Raw genomic sequence first — 19,256 nt, forward strand, 5'->3', positions numbered from 1 at the left:
GCTGTGTTCATCCAGCTCTACACCTAGGTTGAACAAATTGACTGTTTACGTTTGGAATTCCTTCCATTAGAAACGCTGCTGCCACTAACTTAACTACTAAAGTGAAACAATGAACAATACAAATTCAAACAAAGACAAAATGATACGAATACTTTAAGTCCGAAAAACTTTCCAAACTGGAAATAAACAGCAGGTCTGGAAGTATTTGTACAGAAAAAAAGTGAATACTTCAGGGCGATGGTGACATCTGTCTCTCTCCATATATCCCACCAGATCTGGCGAACAAGAAAAATCAATTGTCAGTCAAAATCTTTTAAAGCACGAAGCGCTTGTTGATTAGGTATTTGCTCCACATCAATAATTTCCCGCAAATAGTGGCAATATTCTCGACCGTATTTCGGGCTCTCGGTCCCCAGTAACTGGACCAATTGTCGAATTGGTCATTCAGTGATGAAGCTAAATTTGGATAAGAAAGAAACTAATTACGGTCAATGTGGCAGGGTGGGCTGTGTATATTGGAACTTCCTGAGCAGGGAAACTTGAGGCTCATAGGCCGACAGCAAAAATACTTGCAGAATTGTTTGTGAACTGAACAGGATATTGCCAGGGCTGGAGAGCTTCAGTTCTAAAGAGGGATTGGGTTGTTTTCCTTATAACAGGGGAGATTGAGAGGGGACATGATTGAAATGTGTACAATCATGACGGGCATAGATAAAGTAGACAGGAAGGAACTTTTTCCCTTGGTAGAGGAATTGATGATGGCGGGGTGAGGGGCGGGAGGTTTAGTGGAAATGTAAGGAAAATAAAATTCACTCGGAGTGCTGGGAATCATGAACTCACTGCCTGAAAGGGTGGTAGAGGCAGACATAACCTTCATAACAGAGATATTTAGATGTACACTTGTTATGGGCCAAGTGCTGGAAAATTGGATTAAAATAGTTAAGTGGTGGTTTTTGACTGGCACAGACTTGATGGGCCAAAGAGCGTCTTTTGGTGCTGTAGATCTGACTTTTCAAAACATGGCCTGTAGGTTTGTATGTTAAGAATTTATGAAATCTGGGTAATAACCAAAAGGACTGCGGATGCTGTAAATCGGGAACAAAAACAGAAGTTGCTGGAAAAGCTCAGCAGGTCTGGCAGCATCTGTGGAGAAAACATCAGTTAATGTTTCAGGTCCGGTGACCCTTCCTCTGAATTTATGAAATCTGGGAACTGACTTCTTTGATTAATGTAATATTGGGATGAAGTTGAACCATTCAGAAAGGTCTCTGGTCTGACCTGAAGCCCTGCACAGCAGAACAGTACTGAGTAAGGGACTGACTTCGGTGAATCGATGTGAGTTCTGTTCCTGAACACTTACCAGTCGCCTTTCCTGAAAAAATCTGTGCATGTGCATACTGGATGAGGATCATTCTTTGAGAATAAATAATAGGGTCTTAGAAAAATGTCAATGGGCAGTTGAGATATTCAGTCGAGGAAAATAACTAGCTTTTTAAAAACAGGTTTAGAATGAACTATGCTACTATTACTTCAATGAATAAAATATGAAGTTTGTTACAAATAAACTGTTTACTTTACAGCAATGAGGCATCATTGTGTGGAAACTAAATTGCTGAACAGAACTCCTGACAATAACTCCACCAAATCCATTCCATGCTCATAATTTATTTGTATGTTTACATTGACTAGTTATGTTTTTGTAGTGGCTTCACAATGAAAACAAGGGTTACCAAACAGAACCTTCCCTTTTTTACAACTGAAAGAAAATACTGCAAGCATCTGCTAGAACATATGTCCACCTATTTTCCCCCTCCCCTACACCCTGCCCTCCAGGGCAAAATGAGGAGAACTAATTTTACTCAGTGATGGTTAGAATCTGGAATGCACAGCCTGAGTGTGGAAGATAAAGATTCAATTCTGGTGAAATGTGGAGAGAAAATCCATTTGCTGAGCTGTTGGGAAATAGGACCAATGGTGCTACTCTTGAAGAGAGCCAGCATAGAGGAAAATGACTCAAATGGTCTTTCTGTGCTGTTTTTACAAACACCTCTGACATCAGTGGAACTTGAACCTGCGCCTCTTGGCGCAGAAGTAAGGAAACTGCCACTGCACCACCATCTCCCATAGGGCTGGGGAGAATAAGTCTGCTTTTTATTCCCACTTTTATTTTTGCTTTATTTCCCACCACCCTTCTTTTCTTTGCTATATCTGGAAATGTTATCACACAACTGAGCAACCAAGTCACCATGACTTTTGTTTAAACTATTAACTACCATGAGAAATCATCCCTTCCCACTCTCCCTACCCCTCCATCACTTTGATGGTTTGTATTGCCTGCAATAGGCTTTGCATGTAAATGTCTAATTAGCAACACAGTGATTTACTGATGGTGGTTAATAGTTAAAATCAAAAATATCATTGTGGGAAAGCTGTTTGGTTGTGTGTGATAACAATTCCAGATATGAGAAGAGAAAAAGCAGAACCAAGACTCTCCCCACCCTTTTGGTGGTTTGCATTGCCCGAAATGGCTTTGCTTGTAAACTTCCGATTGGCTACAATTAATAGGTGATTACCAGTGGTGGTTAATAGTGGAAAAAAGGGCACAAGGTCACAGTGATTTGGTGGTGGGGGAAAAAGAAACTGTTTGGTTATGTGATAGCTCTTCCAGATATAAAGAAAAAACAAGCAGATCCTGAAGAGTCCTTTTTTTTTACTTTTATTCATTCACGGGATGAGGGTGTCACTGGCTAGACAGCATTTATTGCCAATCCCCCAGTTAAGAGTCAACCACATTGCTGTGGGCCTGGAGTCACACGTAGGACAGACCAGGTAAGGATGGCAATTTCCTTCCCTAAAGGACATTAGGGAACCAGATGGGCTTTTCCTGACAATCAGCAATGGATTTATGGTCATCGTTAAACTCTTAATTCCAGATATTTATTGAATTCAAATTCCATCATTGCAGGATTCGAACCCAGATCCCCAGAACACTATCTGGGTCTCTGGATTAATACCGTTAGGCCATCACCTTCCCTGTCGTGCACTGGTATCATCCTTACCTCTGAGCCAGGAGAGTCAGGTTCAAGTCTCACCTTAGGAAGTAGAACCAGAGAACAATACAGCAGGGGGACAGGGCCTTTGGCCCACAATGTTGTGCCAAACATGACACCGAATGAAACTAATCCCTTCGGTCTGCCTTTGGTCTGTGTCCCTCCATTCCTTACATATTCATGTGCTTATCTAAAAGTCCCTTAAACACCCCTATCATATCTGCCTTTATCATCACCCCTGGCAGCGCATTCCAGAATCATGTGTTTGTATCTCCTTTGAACTTTCCCCCTCTCACCTTAAATGCATGCACCCTTGTTTTAGGCATTTTTTGCTCTGGCAGGTGGGTGGGGTGGTGAGGATTCTGCATCTCATAATTTTATAGACTTTTATCAAATCTCCCCTCACCCTCCACCCCTCCAGAGAAAACAACTTGAGTTTTTCTAGTTCATACCCTCTAATCCAGGCAGTATCCTGGTAAACCTCTTCTGCACCCTCTCCAAAGGTTGGATATCCATCTGGTAATATGGCGACCAGAATTGAATACAGTACTTATAAAGCTGCAACATGACATCCTGGCTCTTGTATTACATTCTCCAACCAGTAGAGACATGCATGCCATATGCCTTCTCTACCACCCTGTCTATTTTAGTGCCCACTTTGAGAGGAGCTATGCAGTGGAACCCTAAGATCCCTCTCTACATCAATGCTGTTCAGGTTCCTCTCATTAATCATATTCTTCTTAACATTTGATCTCTCAAAGTGCAGCACCTCACATTTACCCGCATTAAACTCCATCTGCCATTTCTCCACCCATATCTGCAATTGGTCTATATCCCGCAGTATCCTTTGACAACCTTCTACACTATCCACAATGCCACCAATTTTTGTGTCATCTGCAAACTTACTAACCTACCTATCTACATTTCCACCCAAGTCACTTATATACATATATATATGGCACCACAGCAGATGTCCCAGTATGGATCCCTGCGGAACACCACTAGCCACGGACCTGAAAAACATCCTTCCACCACTATCCTCTGTCTTCTATGGGCAAGCCAATTCTGAATCTCACACGGCCAAATCACCATGGGTCCCATGCATCTTAATCTTCTGAATGAGCCTACCATGAGGAATCGTATCAAAAATCTTACTAAAATCCGTGCACTGCTCTACCCTCATCGGTCACCTGTTACAGACAAGACCAGACCCCTTCTAAATATTTTAATAAGGTAGCCTAGACCCTAACTTTATCTTATTTTAAAGGTAGATGTGAAATGCGTGTTCCAGATGTGATGCAACTGGTCAAACCACTCGACGTTAAGCAAAACACAATTTATTTAAACACTATAGTTAAAATACAAGCAAAAGAAAAAGGAGTTTAGAATAACTTGACTGTTGGAAAACTTAACCAAGTAACAGACACTTAGAATCACTACAGTGTGGAAACAGGCCCTTCGGCCCAACAAGTTTATACCAACCCTCAGAGCATCCCACCCAGACCCATCCCCCATAACCCACCTCATCCACACATCCCTGAACACTACAGACAGTTTAGCATGGCCAATCCACCTAGGATGCACATCTAGGAGGAAACCAGAGCATCCACGCAGACACGGGGAGAATGTGCAAACTCCACACAGACAGGGTCCCTGGCACTGTGAGGCAACAGTGCTAACCACTGAGCCATCATGCCGCTATTACTAATTAACTGTTCCAATATAGTAACATTCCATAAACACACCCCTTGGCAAAAAAAGTAAATTCAGACACAGATTCTCACAGGCAATTCTCCAATCCAGAAGGAAACAACATCGAGAGATTTCAGAGAATGTAGCTGCTAGGAATCATTTTACTGAAGCTCCAACTCTTCTGGGACCCAAACAGCTTCTGACTGCTACAGCTTAAAAAAAAGCTAGAAAGCTTGAACTATGAGAACTAGCCACTCCCCTTCCATTTCTACAATTATTTTAAAAAAACCTAAATGCCATGCTCTGATTGTTGACTTAGGCCATCTCTCATAGCTACTGCAGAACTTCTGCCTTTACAACCTCTCTTCAAAAAAAAAACGCAGGACAAAATAACCTTTTTAAAGTGATAACATTGTCTCATCTTTGTCACCTCGATTGAAAAATCAATCAAGTTAGTAAGACATGACATGCTGGCACAAAGCCATGTTGACTACCCCTAATTAGGCCATGCTTTTCTGAATGCATGTAAATCCTCTCGCTAAGAATCCTCTCCAATAGCTTCCCAACCACCGATATGGTCAATAGTTTCTTGGAGTATCCGTATTTCCCTTCTTGAACAGAGGAACAAGATTAGCTACTTGTCAGTCCTCTGGGACCTCTCCTGTGGCTAATGAGGACACAAAGATCTTGGTCAGGACCTCAACAATCTCCTCTCTTACCTCTCTCAAAACCTGGGTAGATGCCATTGGGCCTTGGGGACCTATCCTCCTGAATGCTCTTCAAGAGACCCAAAACTCCTTCTTTCTTGATCTCAAAATGCCATAGCATAGTAGCATGCTCCACACAAATCTTACTGTCCTCCATGTCCTTCTTCTGGGTGAATACTGACACAAAGTACTCATTTAGGATCCTACCGACATCGTCTACCTCCAATCACAAGTTCCCTCTTTTATCCTTGAATTGTCCTAACCTCTCCCTAGGTATCCTCTTGTTTTTAATGTCTGTATAGAATGCATTGGGATTCTACCTTGCCATCCTTGTCCTTCCTCCTTACTGGAACATGCCGGTCCTGAACTCTCCCCAGCAGGTCTTTAAACAGTTACCATATGTTTAATGTGGGCTTGCTTGAAAACAGCTCCTCCCAATTAACACTCCCTAACTCCTGCCTAATACTGACGTAATTTACCCTCCCTCAATTTAGTACCTTCCTGCAAGGTCCTGACTTATCCTTATTCACAGCAATCATAAAACTTAAGGAGTTGTGATCACTGTTTCCAAAATGTTCTCCCACTAAAAGGTCAGTCACCTGGCCAGGCTCCTTAGCCAATAAAGGTCCAGTATGGACCCTCCTCTAGTAGGACTATCCACATACTATTTCAAGAAACCCTCTTGGATGCACTTAATAACTTCCGCCCATCTAAGCCCTTAGTTTTAAGGGAGTCCCAGTCAATATTGAGGAAGTGAAAGCACCCGCTATGACAACTCTGTTTTTATTGCTTCTTTCCATAATCTGCCTACATATTTGTTCCTCAATGTCTCGGTGGCTGTTGGGGGGGCCTATAGTATAATCCTATCAGAGTGATTGCACCCATCTTTTTTTTGAGATCTACCCATTTTGCCTCATTGGATGAGACGTCCAGTATGTCCCCTCTGAGTGCAGATGTAAACTTCTCCCTGATTAGTAGTGCAACTCCTCTACCTCTTTTACCTTCCTCTCTGTCTTATTTAAAACAATGAGACCCTGGAATATTGAGCCGCCAGTCCTGTCCCTCTCTCAACCAAGTCTCTGTAACGGCCACAAAATCATAGTCCCATGTACTGATCCAGTTCTAAGCTCATCTGCCCTACCTATAATACTCCTTGCATTGGAATAAACACTTCAGCCCATTAGTACCATCGCATTCATTTACCTGTCTCTGCCTTTCCCTTCTTTCTGATTTATTGGTCCTAACACCGACCTTCACCTCAATCCGTTCACTTGCTGACCTGCTCTGGTTCTCAATCCCCGCCATTCAAGTTTAAATCCTCCTGATTGGCACTAGCGAACCTCCCTGCGAGGATATTGGTTCCTGTCCAGTTGAGAGGCAACCCATCCCTCTTGTACACCTGCCCCAGAAGAGGTCCCAATGATCCAAGAACCTGAAACAATGCCTCCATACCAGCTCCTAAGTCATGCATTCATCTCTCTAATCTTTCTATTCCTTGCCTCACTAGCACATGGCACTGGCAGTAACCTGGAGATTACTATCCTCGAGGTCCTGCTTTTCAGCCTCTTTCCTAACTGCCTATATTCACTCTGCAGGACTTCATCCCTCTTTCGACCTAATATTGTTGGTACCAACGTGCACAATGACCTCTGGCTGCTCAGCTTCCCCCTTAAGAATTTCGTGCAACTGCTCAGAGACATCCTTGACCCTGGCACCAGGGAGGCAACACACAATCCTGGAGTCTTGAACCTTGCTGCAGAAATGCTTGCCTGTGCCCCTAACTAGTGAGTTTCCTACCATTATTGCTCAATTGGATTTTATTCAGCCTTGCTCTACAGCAGAGCCAGTTGTGGTGCCACAGGCTGCTGTTATACTCCCCTGAGAGGCTGTCCCCCACAACAGTATCCAAAACGGTATACCCTGTTAGAGAGGGTTATAGCCACAGGAGACTCCTGCATTACCTGCCTGCCTCTCCTGGCAGTCACCCATCTACCTGACTGTGTAACAACATCTCTGAACAAGTTGATAAGAAAATACAAGCCTGCAGAAATGTCAGTCTTGGGCTGAACTAGCCTACCTACCCCACAAGTAATGGGCGTATTTTGGTATTGAATAATAAACGATGTTCCTTTCCAGCCAGGATTCCTGATTCACTATACAAATGTTCATCACATTTTCTTTGTAGCCTTTTAGAAGTTCATATGCAATAGTTCTTTGTTCTCTATCCTAATAAGTTTCTTTGTCATCTTCTGCTGACGTGGTAAGTTTAGCTCAGTTGGTTAGGGATTTTTAAATTTATTTGTGGGATGTGGGCGTCACTGGCTGGCCAGCATTTCCTGCCTTTCCCTAGTTGCCCTTGAGAAGGTGGTAGTGAGCTGCCTTCTTGAACCGCTGCAGTCGCCCCGCTGTGGTTTGACCCACAATGCCCTTAGGGAAGGAATTCCAAGATATTAACTCAGTGACAGTGAAGGAACAGCAATATATTTCAGAGTCAGGATTGTAAGTGACTTGGAGGAGAACTTGCAGGTGGTGGTGTTCCCATATATCTGATGCTCTTGTCCTTCTGGATGGAAGTGGTCATGGGTTTGGAAGGTGCTGTCTGAGGATCATTGGTGAATTTCTGCAGCGAATCTTGTAGATAGTACCCACTGCTGCTACTGAGTGTCGATGGTGGAGGGAGTTGATGTTTGTAAAAAACGGTGCCAATCAAGCAGGCGGCTTTGTCCTGGATGGTGTCAAGCTTCTTGAGTGTTGTTGGGGCTGCACTCATCCAGGCAAGTGGGGAGTATTCCATCACATTCCTGACTTGTGCCTTGTAGATGGTGGACAGGCTTTGGGGAGTCAGGAGGTGAGTTACTCGCTGCAGCATTCCCAGTTTCTGACCTACTCTTGTAGCCCCTGTGTTTGTGTGGTGAGTCCAGTTGAGTTTCTGGTCAATGATAACCCCCAGGATGTTGATAGTGGGAGAATTCAGTGATGGTAACACCATTGAATGTCAAGGGATGGTGTTTAGATTGGTCAAAGCCAATTTTCAAGAAAATTTTCTTTATCGATATGTAAATATTCCTACTAGAGGAGAAGCAAAACTTGACCTTCTCTTGGGTAATAAGGCAGGGCAAGTGACTGAAGTGTTAGTAGGAGAACACTTTAGTTCCAGTGATCATAATTCTATTTGTTTTAAAATAGTGATGGAAAATGATAAGCCTTCCATAAAAGTTAGTTTTTAGTTCGAGTAAGGCAACGTTTAATGGCATGAGACGAGAACTTAGAAAGTTGATTGGAGTAGACTGTTCACAGGAAAAGGGACATCAAATGAGTGAGAAGCCTTCTTAATGAGAGTTCAGAGCTATTATTTTCCTGTTAGAGTGAATGGTAAGGCTGGTAGGTTTAGACAACAATGGATGAATAAAGATATCGAGGTTCTAGCCAAGAATAAAAATTAATTGTATATTAGATATAGACAACTGGGCATTCTTAAGAGGATGATCAGGAAGGAAAAGAGAGAATTTGAGATAACCTTGGCAGATAAAGTTTAGGATAATTCAAAGAAATTCTACAAATGCATTAATAACAAGAGACTAACTAGAGAGAGTACATTCCCTTAAAAATGAAAGAGATCATCTTTGTGTTGAACCTCAGGAGATGGGAGAAATTAAATAAATACTTTGCATCAGTTTTTACTGTGGAGAAAGAAGTGGAGTCTAGGGAACTTGGGGAAATAAATATTGATGTTTTGAAAATGGTTCACATTACAGAAGAGGAAGTTCTGGAGGTCTTCGAAAACATAAAGATGGATAAATCTCTGGGACCTGATCCAGTGTATCCCAGACATTGTGGGAAATTAGGGGAAAATGTTGCAGGCCCCTTGCAGAAATATTTGTATCAGCCATAGCTAAGGGTGATGTGCCGAATGACTGGAAAGTGGTTAATGTTGTGTCTTTATTTAAGAAGGAACATAAGGAGAAACCTGGGAACGTTAGACCTGTGAGTCTGACCCCGGTGGTACGTACGTTGTTAGAGGTGATTCTGAACGATAGGATTTGGTTACATTTGGAGAGGCAAGGACTGATTAGGGATGATCAGCACAGCTTTGTATGAGGGAAATAGTGTATCTCAAAATTGATGGAGTTTTTTGAGGAAGTAACCAAAAAGATTGAGGACGGAGTGATAGACATTGTTTACTTGGACTTTAGTAAAGCCTTTAACAAGGTTCCACTTGGTAAACTAATTGGTAAAGTTAGATCACATGGCATTCAGGGAGAGCTTGCCAATTGGACACGAAATTGGCTTGACGGTAGGAGACAGAAGGTGGTCATGGAGGGTTGTTTTTCAGATTGGAGGCCTGTGACCAGCAATGTTCCACAGGGATCAGTGCTAGGTCCACTTTTGTTTGTCATTTATATAAATGACATAGATGTGAATATAGAAGGCATGGTTAGAAAGTTTGTGGATGACACCAAAATTGGTGGCATAGGGGACAACGAAGAATGTTATCTAAGATTACAAAGAGATCTTGATCAATTGGGTCAATGAGATGAGGAGTGGCAGATGGAATTTAATTTAGATAAATGCGAGGTGTTACATTTTTGTAGAACAGACAAGGGCAGGACTTATCCAATTAAAAATAGAGCCTTGGGTAGTGTTGTAGAATGGAAACTTAGGGGTTCAGGTACTTCATTCTTTGAAGTTAATGTCACACATAGTAGTTAAGTAGGCATTTAGCATGCTTGTCTTCATTGCTCAGAGTTTTGAGTATAAAAATTGGGATGTCACGTTGAGATTTGATAAGATGTTGGTGAGGCCTCTCCTGGAGTACTGTGTCCACTTCCAGTTGCCCTCATATAGGAAGGCTATTAACCTGGAGAGGGTTCAGATGAGATTTACCAGGATGTTGCCTGGAATGGATCGTTTGAGTTATGGGGAGAGGATGAAAAGGCTGGGAAATGTTTTCACTGGAGCATAGGAGGTTGAGGGTGACCTTTTCATAGAGGTTTACAAAATCATGAGTACAGATAAGGTGAATGACAGGTGTCTTTTCTGTAGGGTGGGGGTTTTCAAGACTAGGAGACATTTTTAAGGTGAGAAGAGAAAGTTTAAAAAAAGACATGAGGACAATTTTGTTTACCCAGAGAGTGGTTTGTGTGTAGAAGAAGCTTCCTGAGGAAGTGGTTTTTGGGAGTAGAGTTACAACATCTAAAATATGTTTAAATAAATATATGAATAAGAAATGTTTGGAGGGATGTGGGCCAAGCGCAGGCAGGTGGGATTAGTTTAGTTTGGGATTATGGATGTCATAGACTGGTTGGACCAAAGAGTCTGTTTCCATGCTATATGACTGTACTGTCAGAGTGGTCTCACCAAAGCCCCATACAGCTGTAGCAAGACTCTCTTATTTTATATTCCATTCTGCTCACAATAAAGCTAACATTCCTTTGTCTTTCTAATTACTTGTAATACCTGCATGCTGGTTTTTGATGGCTCATGTACCAGGTCAGCCAGATCCCTCTTTACTACAGATTTATGGTTTGTCGATGGAATTTGAAAGAGCAAGCTGTGATATTGGTACAACCCTTTTATGTTCACTTTTCCTTGAGGCATCACGCAGTTCCAGCTGCCGGTAGACATGGCTCATGTCCAACTTCGTAAACATATGATTCCCAGCCAGTTTTGTATCTAGATCTTAAATTTTGGGGCTGGGGTACCTGTTCAGCTTCATGGCCTGGTTCACCTTCAGCTTGTAATCTGCTCAGCTGTATTCAGTCATGGTGGCTAGTTAGGGATCAACTTCAATGGACATGACTTGCCCCAAGAGATGCTGAGCATCAAAGAAGGGAGGGCATGGGGGCATTGCACAAGACCATCAGTAAATACCAAGATGTTTGTAATCCCCACAGATGTGAATGACTTTCTTCAATATCACTGGCACAGTGGGCACTGACAATTCTGTAAATAGCACTGGATGATGCTAAGGTCTTTCAGCCTTTTCAGCTCTGTTCCAATCTTTTCCAATAATAAATTGGACGGAGGCTTAGCTCTGCAAAATCTGGGGTGGCTTCTGGGCTCACCTGAATTCTTACATTTAATTTTCCTAGTTCTTCCTGGAAAACATCTCGGTACTTCAGGGAAAGAAATCATTAGTGGGAACAGTAACCATGGTGTAGCAAACAGTATAGAAAAAACAAAGATTGAATGCAACTAATAATGGGACAGCAATGGTCATGAGTGATGTTTAATCTACAAATAAGCTGAAATTCAGATTGGTAATTATAGCCTAGATTTTTTTTCTCAGAAGGTTGTGTAACTTTGGAACTCTACCTCTGAAGGCATAGATGGATAGATTATTTTAAGCAGGGAAATCAAAAGATATCTGGATAAATGGGAATATGGAAATTAAAATATAAATGAATCAGCCATTGAATGGTGGAGCAGCCTCATCTGCTCATAATTCATATGCTTGTGTGTAATGTGAACACTTCAGTTCTTAAGTCTGAGTTCAATGTGGTTTCCTTCCCCAAGCAAGCTTTATTGGAGTGACAGAGGAGCAGGAAAGCTGACGTTTCGGGTCTAGACTCTTCTTCAGAAAAAAAATCATCATTTTTTTCTTCTGAAGAACGGTCTAGACCTGAAACATCAACTTTCCTGCTTCTCTGATGCTGCTTGGCCTGCTGTGTTCATCCAGCTCTACATCTTGTTATCTCAGATTCTCCAGCATCAGCAGTTGCTATTATCTCTTTATTGGAGTGCTCCCTTTTCCATTCAAGCTGTTTCAATTGGAATTCTCTTTCTCTTTCTTGTAATCTTCTTTCCTTTTTTATTGGCGAAATTCCAGTCTCAATCTTATTTTTTCAAATTTTACTTCTCCTCTTCATGTCCGCAGTGACATGTTTGAAGGGAGGCAAGGTATTTGATTGAGTGAAATTGTTTTGGATGTATGACATTTCTGTCTTGCTGATAAGCAAAGCCTTTTAAGTGGGAAATTCATGTTCAATTAAAGGCCTCATCCTGTCACAGATTTTATTAACTCAAGGGCAGGTGGGCATGCAGCCAGGCTGGGAAAACAGTGAACAAACTATACAAGTCACTTATGGTTTCCTGGAGATAACAACCCAAAACTAGCCATCATGATAATCAATTTGGATGAAATTATAAGAAACATGGGTAGTAAGTTTGCAGATGACACCAAAATAGCTGGTATAGTAGACAGTGAGGAAGGTTTTTTCACTCATTTGTAGGGTGCAGGCGATGCTGGCTGGCCAGCATTTATTGTTCATCCCTAGTTACCCCTGAAAACGTGATGGTGAGCTGCCTTCTTGAACTGCTGTAGCCCATCTGCTGTGGGTTGACCCGTGATGCCATGAGGCAGGGAATTCCAGGATTTTGACCCAGCGACAGTGAAGGAACGGCAATATGTTTCCAAGTCAGGATGGTGAGTGGCTTGGAGGGGAACTTGGAGGTGGTGGTGTTCCCATATGTCTGATGCCTTTGACCTTCTAGATGGAAGTGGTTGTGGGTTGGAAGGTGCTATCTGAGGATATTTGGTTAATTTCTGCAGTGCATCTTGCAGATCGTGCACACTGTTGCTACTGAGCGTTGATAGTGGGGGCAAGTGGATGTGAATCCAGTGCCCATTGAGTGGGCTGCTTTGTCCTAGATGGTGTCAAGTTTCTTGAGTGTTGTTGGAGCTGCACCCATCCAGGCAAGTGGGGAGTATTCCATCACACCCCTGACTTGTACCTTTTAGATAGTGGACAGGCTTTGGGGAGTCAGGAGGTGAGTTACTCGCTGCAGTATTCCTAGTCTCTGATCTGCTCTTGTAGTCACTGCTTATGTAGTAAGTCCAGATGAGTGTCTGGTCAATGGTAACCCCCAGGATGTTGATAGTGGGGAGATTCAGTGATGCTCACACCATTGAATGTCAAGGGGCAGTGGTTAGATTGTCTCTTATTGGTGATGGTCATAGCCTGGAACCTGTGTGGCATGAATGTTACTTGCCAAATCAAGCCTGGATATTGATGCTTTTGAACATGGAATACTTCAGTATTCTGAAGAGTTGCAAATGGTGCTAAACATTGTTCAATCATCAGCGAACATTCCCACTTCTGATCTTATGATGAAGGGAAGGTCATTGATGAAGATGGTTGGGCCTAGGACACTACCCTGAAGAACTCCTGCAGAGATGTCCTGGAGCTGAGATGATTGACCTCCAACAACCACAACCATCTTCCTATTTGCCAGGAATGACTCCGATCACCGGAGAGTTTTCTCCCTGGTAGCCATTGATTCCAATTTTGCTACGGCCCTTGATGCCAAACTCAGTTGAATGCAGGCTTGATGTTAAAGGCTAAAACTCTCAACTCAGTCTGCCATTACACACTATCTACTGTTAGCCACTAGCAGTCTCCATTAACAGCTACTCACCCTCCCAAGCAGGTCATTATATTCCTTTGTTTGTCCAACTGTGCATCTCTCTTTTGAGCTCTATCCCCACCTATCATTGACTCCTTACCTCCTTTCCCCCACCCCCGCACACTCCCATCTTCCGCAATATACACCAACATTTTTCTAGCTACCATCAGTTCTGAAGAAGGGTCACCAGACCTGAAACATTAACTTCAATTTCTCTTCATGAGTGCTGCCAGACCTGCTGAGCTTTTCCAGCAATTTCTGTTTTTGTTTCTAAATTACAACATCAGCAGTACTTTTGGTTTTTGTCTGGAATTCAGCTTTTTTGTCCATGTCTGAATCAAGGCTGTAAAGAGGGCAAGAGCTGAGTGGCCCTGGTAGAAACCAAACTGGGCATCATTGAGCAGGTTATTGCTGAGATTATAATTACAAAGAGATCTTCAGTTGGGCCAATAAGAATGGCAGGTGACATTTAATTTAGGTAAATGCAAGATATTGCATTTTGGTAAGATGAAAAAGGCAGGACTTACACAGTTAATGCTAGGTCCCTGGGGAGTGTTGTGCAACAGAACTAGGGGTTTAGATACATAATTCATTAAAAGTTGTAGGTAGACAAGATGGTAAAGAAGGCGTTTGGCATACTTGCCTTCATTGCTCAGACCTTTGAGTGTAGGAGTTGCGACATCATGTTGAGGTTGTACAGGATGCTGGTGAGGCCTCTTTTCGAGTATTGAGCACAGTTCTGGTTGCACTGCTATAGGAAGGCTATGATTAAATTGGAGAGGGTCCAGAAAAGATTTACAGGGATGTTACTGGGACTGGAGGGTTTGAGTTATAAGGAGAGCCTGGTTTGAGTGGGACTTTTTTCACTGAAGTGTAGGAGGTAGAGTGTTGGCCTTGTAGAGGTTTATAAAATCATGAGGGGCATAGTTAAGCTCTTAGAATTTTATAGGCTTCTATGAGATACCCCCTCATTCTTCTAAACTCCAGTGAATATAATCCTAACATACACAATCTCTCCTCATACGTCTGTCCTGCCATCCCAGGAATCAATTTGGTAAACCTTCACTGCACTCTATCTATAGTAAAAACATCCTTCCTTAGACGAGGAGACCAAAGCTACACACAATATTCCAGGTGTGGCCTTAACTAGGCGAGACATCCTTTCTACTTTACTCAAAACCTCTTGCAACGAAAGCCAATGTACAGTTGGCCTTCTTTACTGCCCGCTGTGCCTGCTTGCTTTCAGCACAAAGATATCCAGATCTCATTGTGTATCCCACTCTCTCAATATACAGCTAATCAAATAATATTCTGCCTTCTATTTTTGCTACCAAATTGGATAACGTCACATTTATCCACATTTTATGCTGCATCTGCCATGCATTTGTCCAATCCTTCAGCTTTTAAATTCATGTGATATCAAGAGCACTGGATCCTGCAAAGTCTGTGAGCCCTGACAATGTTCTGAAAATTGTACTGATGACTTATGCTTCAGAACTTGCCACTCCCCTAGCCAAGCTGTTCCAGTACGGTCACAACATTAGCATTTACTCAACAATCTGGAAAATTTCTTCAACCAGAGGATGGTGACTCTATGGAACTCGATGTCCCCAGCTCTCTGTGGCAATAAGTCGTTGAGTATACTTAAGACACAAGTCCTTGATTAGTAAGGGGATCAAGGATTATGTGGAGAAGACAGGAGAATCAGCTATGATCGACTGCCAGAGCAGACTCATTGGGCTTCTTCCCCTATATCTTATAGCCTTATATTCTGAATTGTCATCCAGACTTATAACTGTACTGCTCTTCATTGTTACTGGGTCAAAATTGTGGAACTGCCTCCCATGACTATGCGTGTGCTAACCTTCCAAGCTCTGAAGCAATTCAAGACCACTACCTTTACAAAGTTAATTAGAAAGGGCAACAAACAAATGTTAGTCTAACCAGCAACATTCATATATCAATGAAAGAACTTTTTAAAAGCTCATGGTGATATTTTCAAATCAACACTTTCAGAGATGTTTTTACACACATCTAAATCAGGTGGGACTTAAACCCATGGCTCTTCATCCGGAGGTAGGGATTCTAAATCCTCTGTTTTTATTTCCTTTAGTGCATTCAGTGACACAAGATATATTTCATCCAATTGGCTCTCCGTCTCAGGTTTGAGTCAGTCATCAATGGAGTTCTTGTTTAGAAATATCATGTTGCAGTGAATTTTCTGAATAGAATTCAAGTTCAAGATTCATGAGCTTTCATCATAATGAAGTATTTGAAACAGTGTTGATCCAAAAAAATTGTCAAATAGCTTCCCACAACAAGGAATTATTAATGCGTCTAATATATTTGTGGGAGTTGGGTTGGTGGGTTCTGATGGTTGTTGTAAGTAAATTTACAAATTATGGGGTTGGGGTTTGTGGGGAGTTAGGAGCTGGGCTCTGGATGGAAAAAAAATGATTGGCTAAATGGATTTTCTTGTGTTTAAAATTGTTTGCAGGACACCAGTATTTCTCACTAAGGATCATATCACAAAAACTTGGATAGAGGAACGATGGAACTGAAACTGTCAGAGGAATATAGTTTCGATACTTGGAGCTGACGGTGATTCTCAATGTTCAGAGTGGCAAAGCTTGTTTATTATCAGATATTACTGATACGATTTGTTAGCAAATTGGGTAAACCATTTATCAATGATTTTAACCTTGCCCAATATCCAGGTCCAGAGTACAGTTTCATTAATTGCCTGTTATGCAACAATAATAACACTTCTGGTACACCCTAATCATTACAATTCAGATTGCTTCTTCTAGCATGGTTTAGCAGAACGATTTTCAGCAACTGATACAATCTGGTATAGAGAAGAGGTGGACAAAAGCAGAAGATTGACAAAAAAATAGTTCTAGAGTATCATGTCCTACTTTTGTGATGAATGCCCAGTGGTTCACAGACAAATCTAAACAGAAGGTTTGAGACCAAACCTTAAAGAGGCTTTGGCCTCAGTAACATGAGTTGAGCTGTGGGGATGCATTGCATTTTCAGAGTGACCTTTTGTCTCAATGGTAACAATCCCATAGTGGCAAATCAGATTCATTGTAGGTTCATGCCTCACAGAATACTTCTAATAACACTTTTTTGGTGGCAGTCACTGTTTGAATGCTGAGTACAGCAGACTAACTGCCACAAATACCCGTATGTTAACACCTTAATTGACATATGCAAGAGCTTAAAGTCTATTTTAAACAAATCTAAGGGTTTGCCTGAGAAATGGCTTCACCCAACTTCAGATCTGATGGCTTCTAGGTTGTCCTTTTAACTGTGAGATTTTTGTTTCCAAAATTTATTCCCATTTCATTTATTTTGCAGGCATAAAACAGCTACAGATTTTTAAATTCATTCACGGGATGTGGACATCACTGGCTGAGTGAACATTGATTGACAATACTAATTGCCTTGTGGTGGTGAGCTGCCTCCTTGAACCATTGTTGACCATGTACAGTAGGTACATGTCATTGAGAATGGAGACCCAGGATTGTGTGAGATTCACTTTCTAGGTCCTAATCCTTTAGGGAGCATAAAATCATAAGAATTAGGATCAAGAGTAGGCCTTTTGGTCCCTAGTGCCTGCTTTGCTAGTCAGTGCAATCGTGGTTGATCAAATTGTGGCCTTAACTCCATTTTCATTGCTGCCCTGTCTGCCTCTTGACTCCCTGGTTCAACAAAAATATGTTTTACTCCTTCATGGATACATTCAAAAGTTCAGGCATCACCAAAGTCTACAAACTCTCAGACGAAATGTCCCGATATTTGTTTGACCTACAACAAATCTTGCAAGTATTGCATGCATTTTCTTTCAATTTGATACAATCCTTGACCTTTTATAATTAGCTATGAATAGTGCATCCTTGTTATCATTTTTCTTTCTGATTGGAATATATCTTTTGAGGTATGAAATATTCCCTTAAATATTTGCTACACTTTCTCAACTGTCCTACATTTAAACTATTTCACCAGTCCACTTTAACCAACTTTATTATCATTCCTTGTTTTTATTTAAACTTAAGACACTGGTCATCGGTCTATGTTTCTTACTCTGAGGCAGAATGTGAAATTCTATTATGTTATGATTATTGTTGTCTGGAAGCTCCATTTGTTATGAAAACATTAATTAATCCAGTCTCATTTTACTTGACCAGGGTCAAAATAGCCTGTTCCCTGATTGACTGACTCTAAAACTTATTGGTCTAAGAAATTGACTAAACTTTATGACCTCTTCTTCCTGATTTTCTTTTGCCCATTTTATATGAACATTAAAATCACCTATGATTATTGTAGTACACTTTTAGCAAGCCCCTAATTATTTATTCATGTATACTCTGCCCTTTAATCCAACTAATGTTCAGGGACCTATAAAATACTTCCACAAGTAACTCTTTTTTTGCTATTTCTTAATATCCACAAACTAATTCTCTATCTTACTCTTCTGATCAAGGTAATCTCTTATGACTATATTAATCTCATCCATTAAAACAGAGGTACCTCACCATCTTTTCCTTTCTTCCTGTCCTTCCAAAATACTGTCAAAGTGTATAATATTCCAATCTAAGTCTTGATTACAATGAAACCATTTCTCTGAAATACCCTATCAGATTATACTTATTTCTTTCTGTTTGTGCTATTAATTTGTTACGAATGCTGCGGATCAGAACTTTTTAACTCTGTCCTTTTTATTGTTTTTCTGACCTTACCTTCGGGTATACTCTTAAGTTTGTACTTTGTTCCTCCTGCCTCACTTTGGTTATTATCACCCATGCACAGCCATATTGCCTTGTCCTTCCTAATTTCTCAAGTCTTTCTTCATGTGATCAATGTCCTTAAGAAACAGCCAGGGAGGTTGGTGGAATTGATGTCAGAATCACATGAGGTGCTGGTGAAAACCAAATCAGAATTGTTTGTATTGAACTTTATAAGACTGTGACTGATCCAACCCTCAATTTTTGGACAGGTTGTCAGATTGAATTGGAAGCAGAAAATGGTGGTAATACATAGGAAGATTTAAATATTAGTTATTTATTCATGTAAGATGACTTCTTGTTTATGAATTATATCTCTGAGAACAGTCGTGTGGATTATGAATGGGTGGTGAGGAAAGCCGGAATCCTGGAGGTAATGTAAAGGGCATGGGAAGAGCAACTATCTGAGATATTCTGGTTGTGCTGCAACAGGTAAGAACAAGTGAAGTAGTTCGATGCAGATGGGCTGCACAGAAGATGCAAAAATTAATCTGAATGCGTAATAAAGGTGTGCCAAGAGACAGGACAATAAAATAGAACTTTACTCAAACAGGTTATTGATGACTGTCAAAATTCTGATAAATTATGACAGAAATACCAAACAACTGTCA

At 41.3% G+C, this 19,256-nt stretch overlaps 1 long non-coding RNA gene across 3 annotated transcripts in view; it reads left to right on the top strand.

Annotated features, from left to right (window-relative positions):
* LOC125486353 overlaps nt 1-19,027 on the top strand; it is a 78,486-nt gene extending 59,459 nt beyond the window's left edge. For all 3 annotated transcript variants that reach the window (XR_007265032.1, XR_007265033.1, XR_007265031.1), the window contains exon 4: nt 16,353-19,027. This is a non-coding gene — a long non-coding RNA (uncharacterized LOC125486353). The remainder of the gene's footprint in view (nt 1-16,352) is intronic.
* The last annotated feature ends 229 nt before the right edge of the window (nt 19,028-19,256 follow it).

This window comes from Rhincodon typus, chromosome 28 (genome assembly GCF_021869965.1).
Source record: "Rhincodon typus isolate 14 chromosome 28, sRhiTyp1.1, whole genome shotgun sequence".
Taxonomy (NCBI): Eukaryota; Metazoa; Chordata; class Chondrichthyes; order Orectolobiformes; family Rhincodontidae; genus Rhincodon; species Rhincodon typus.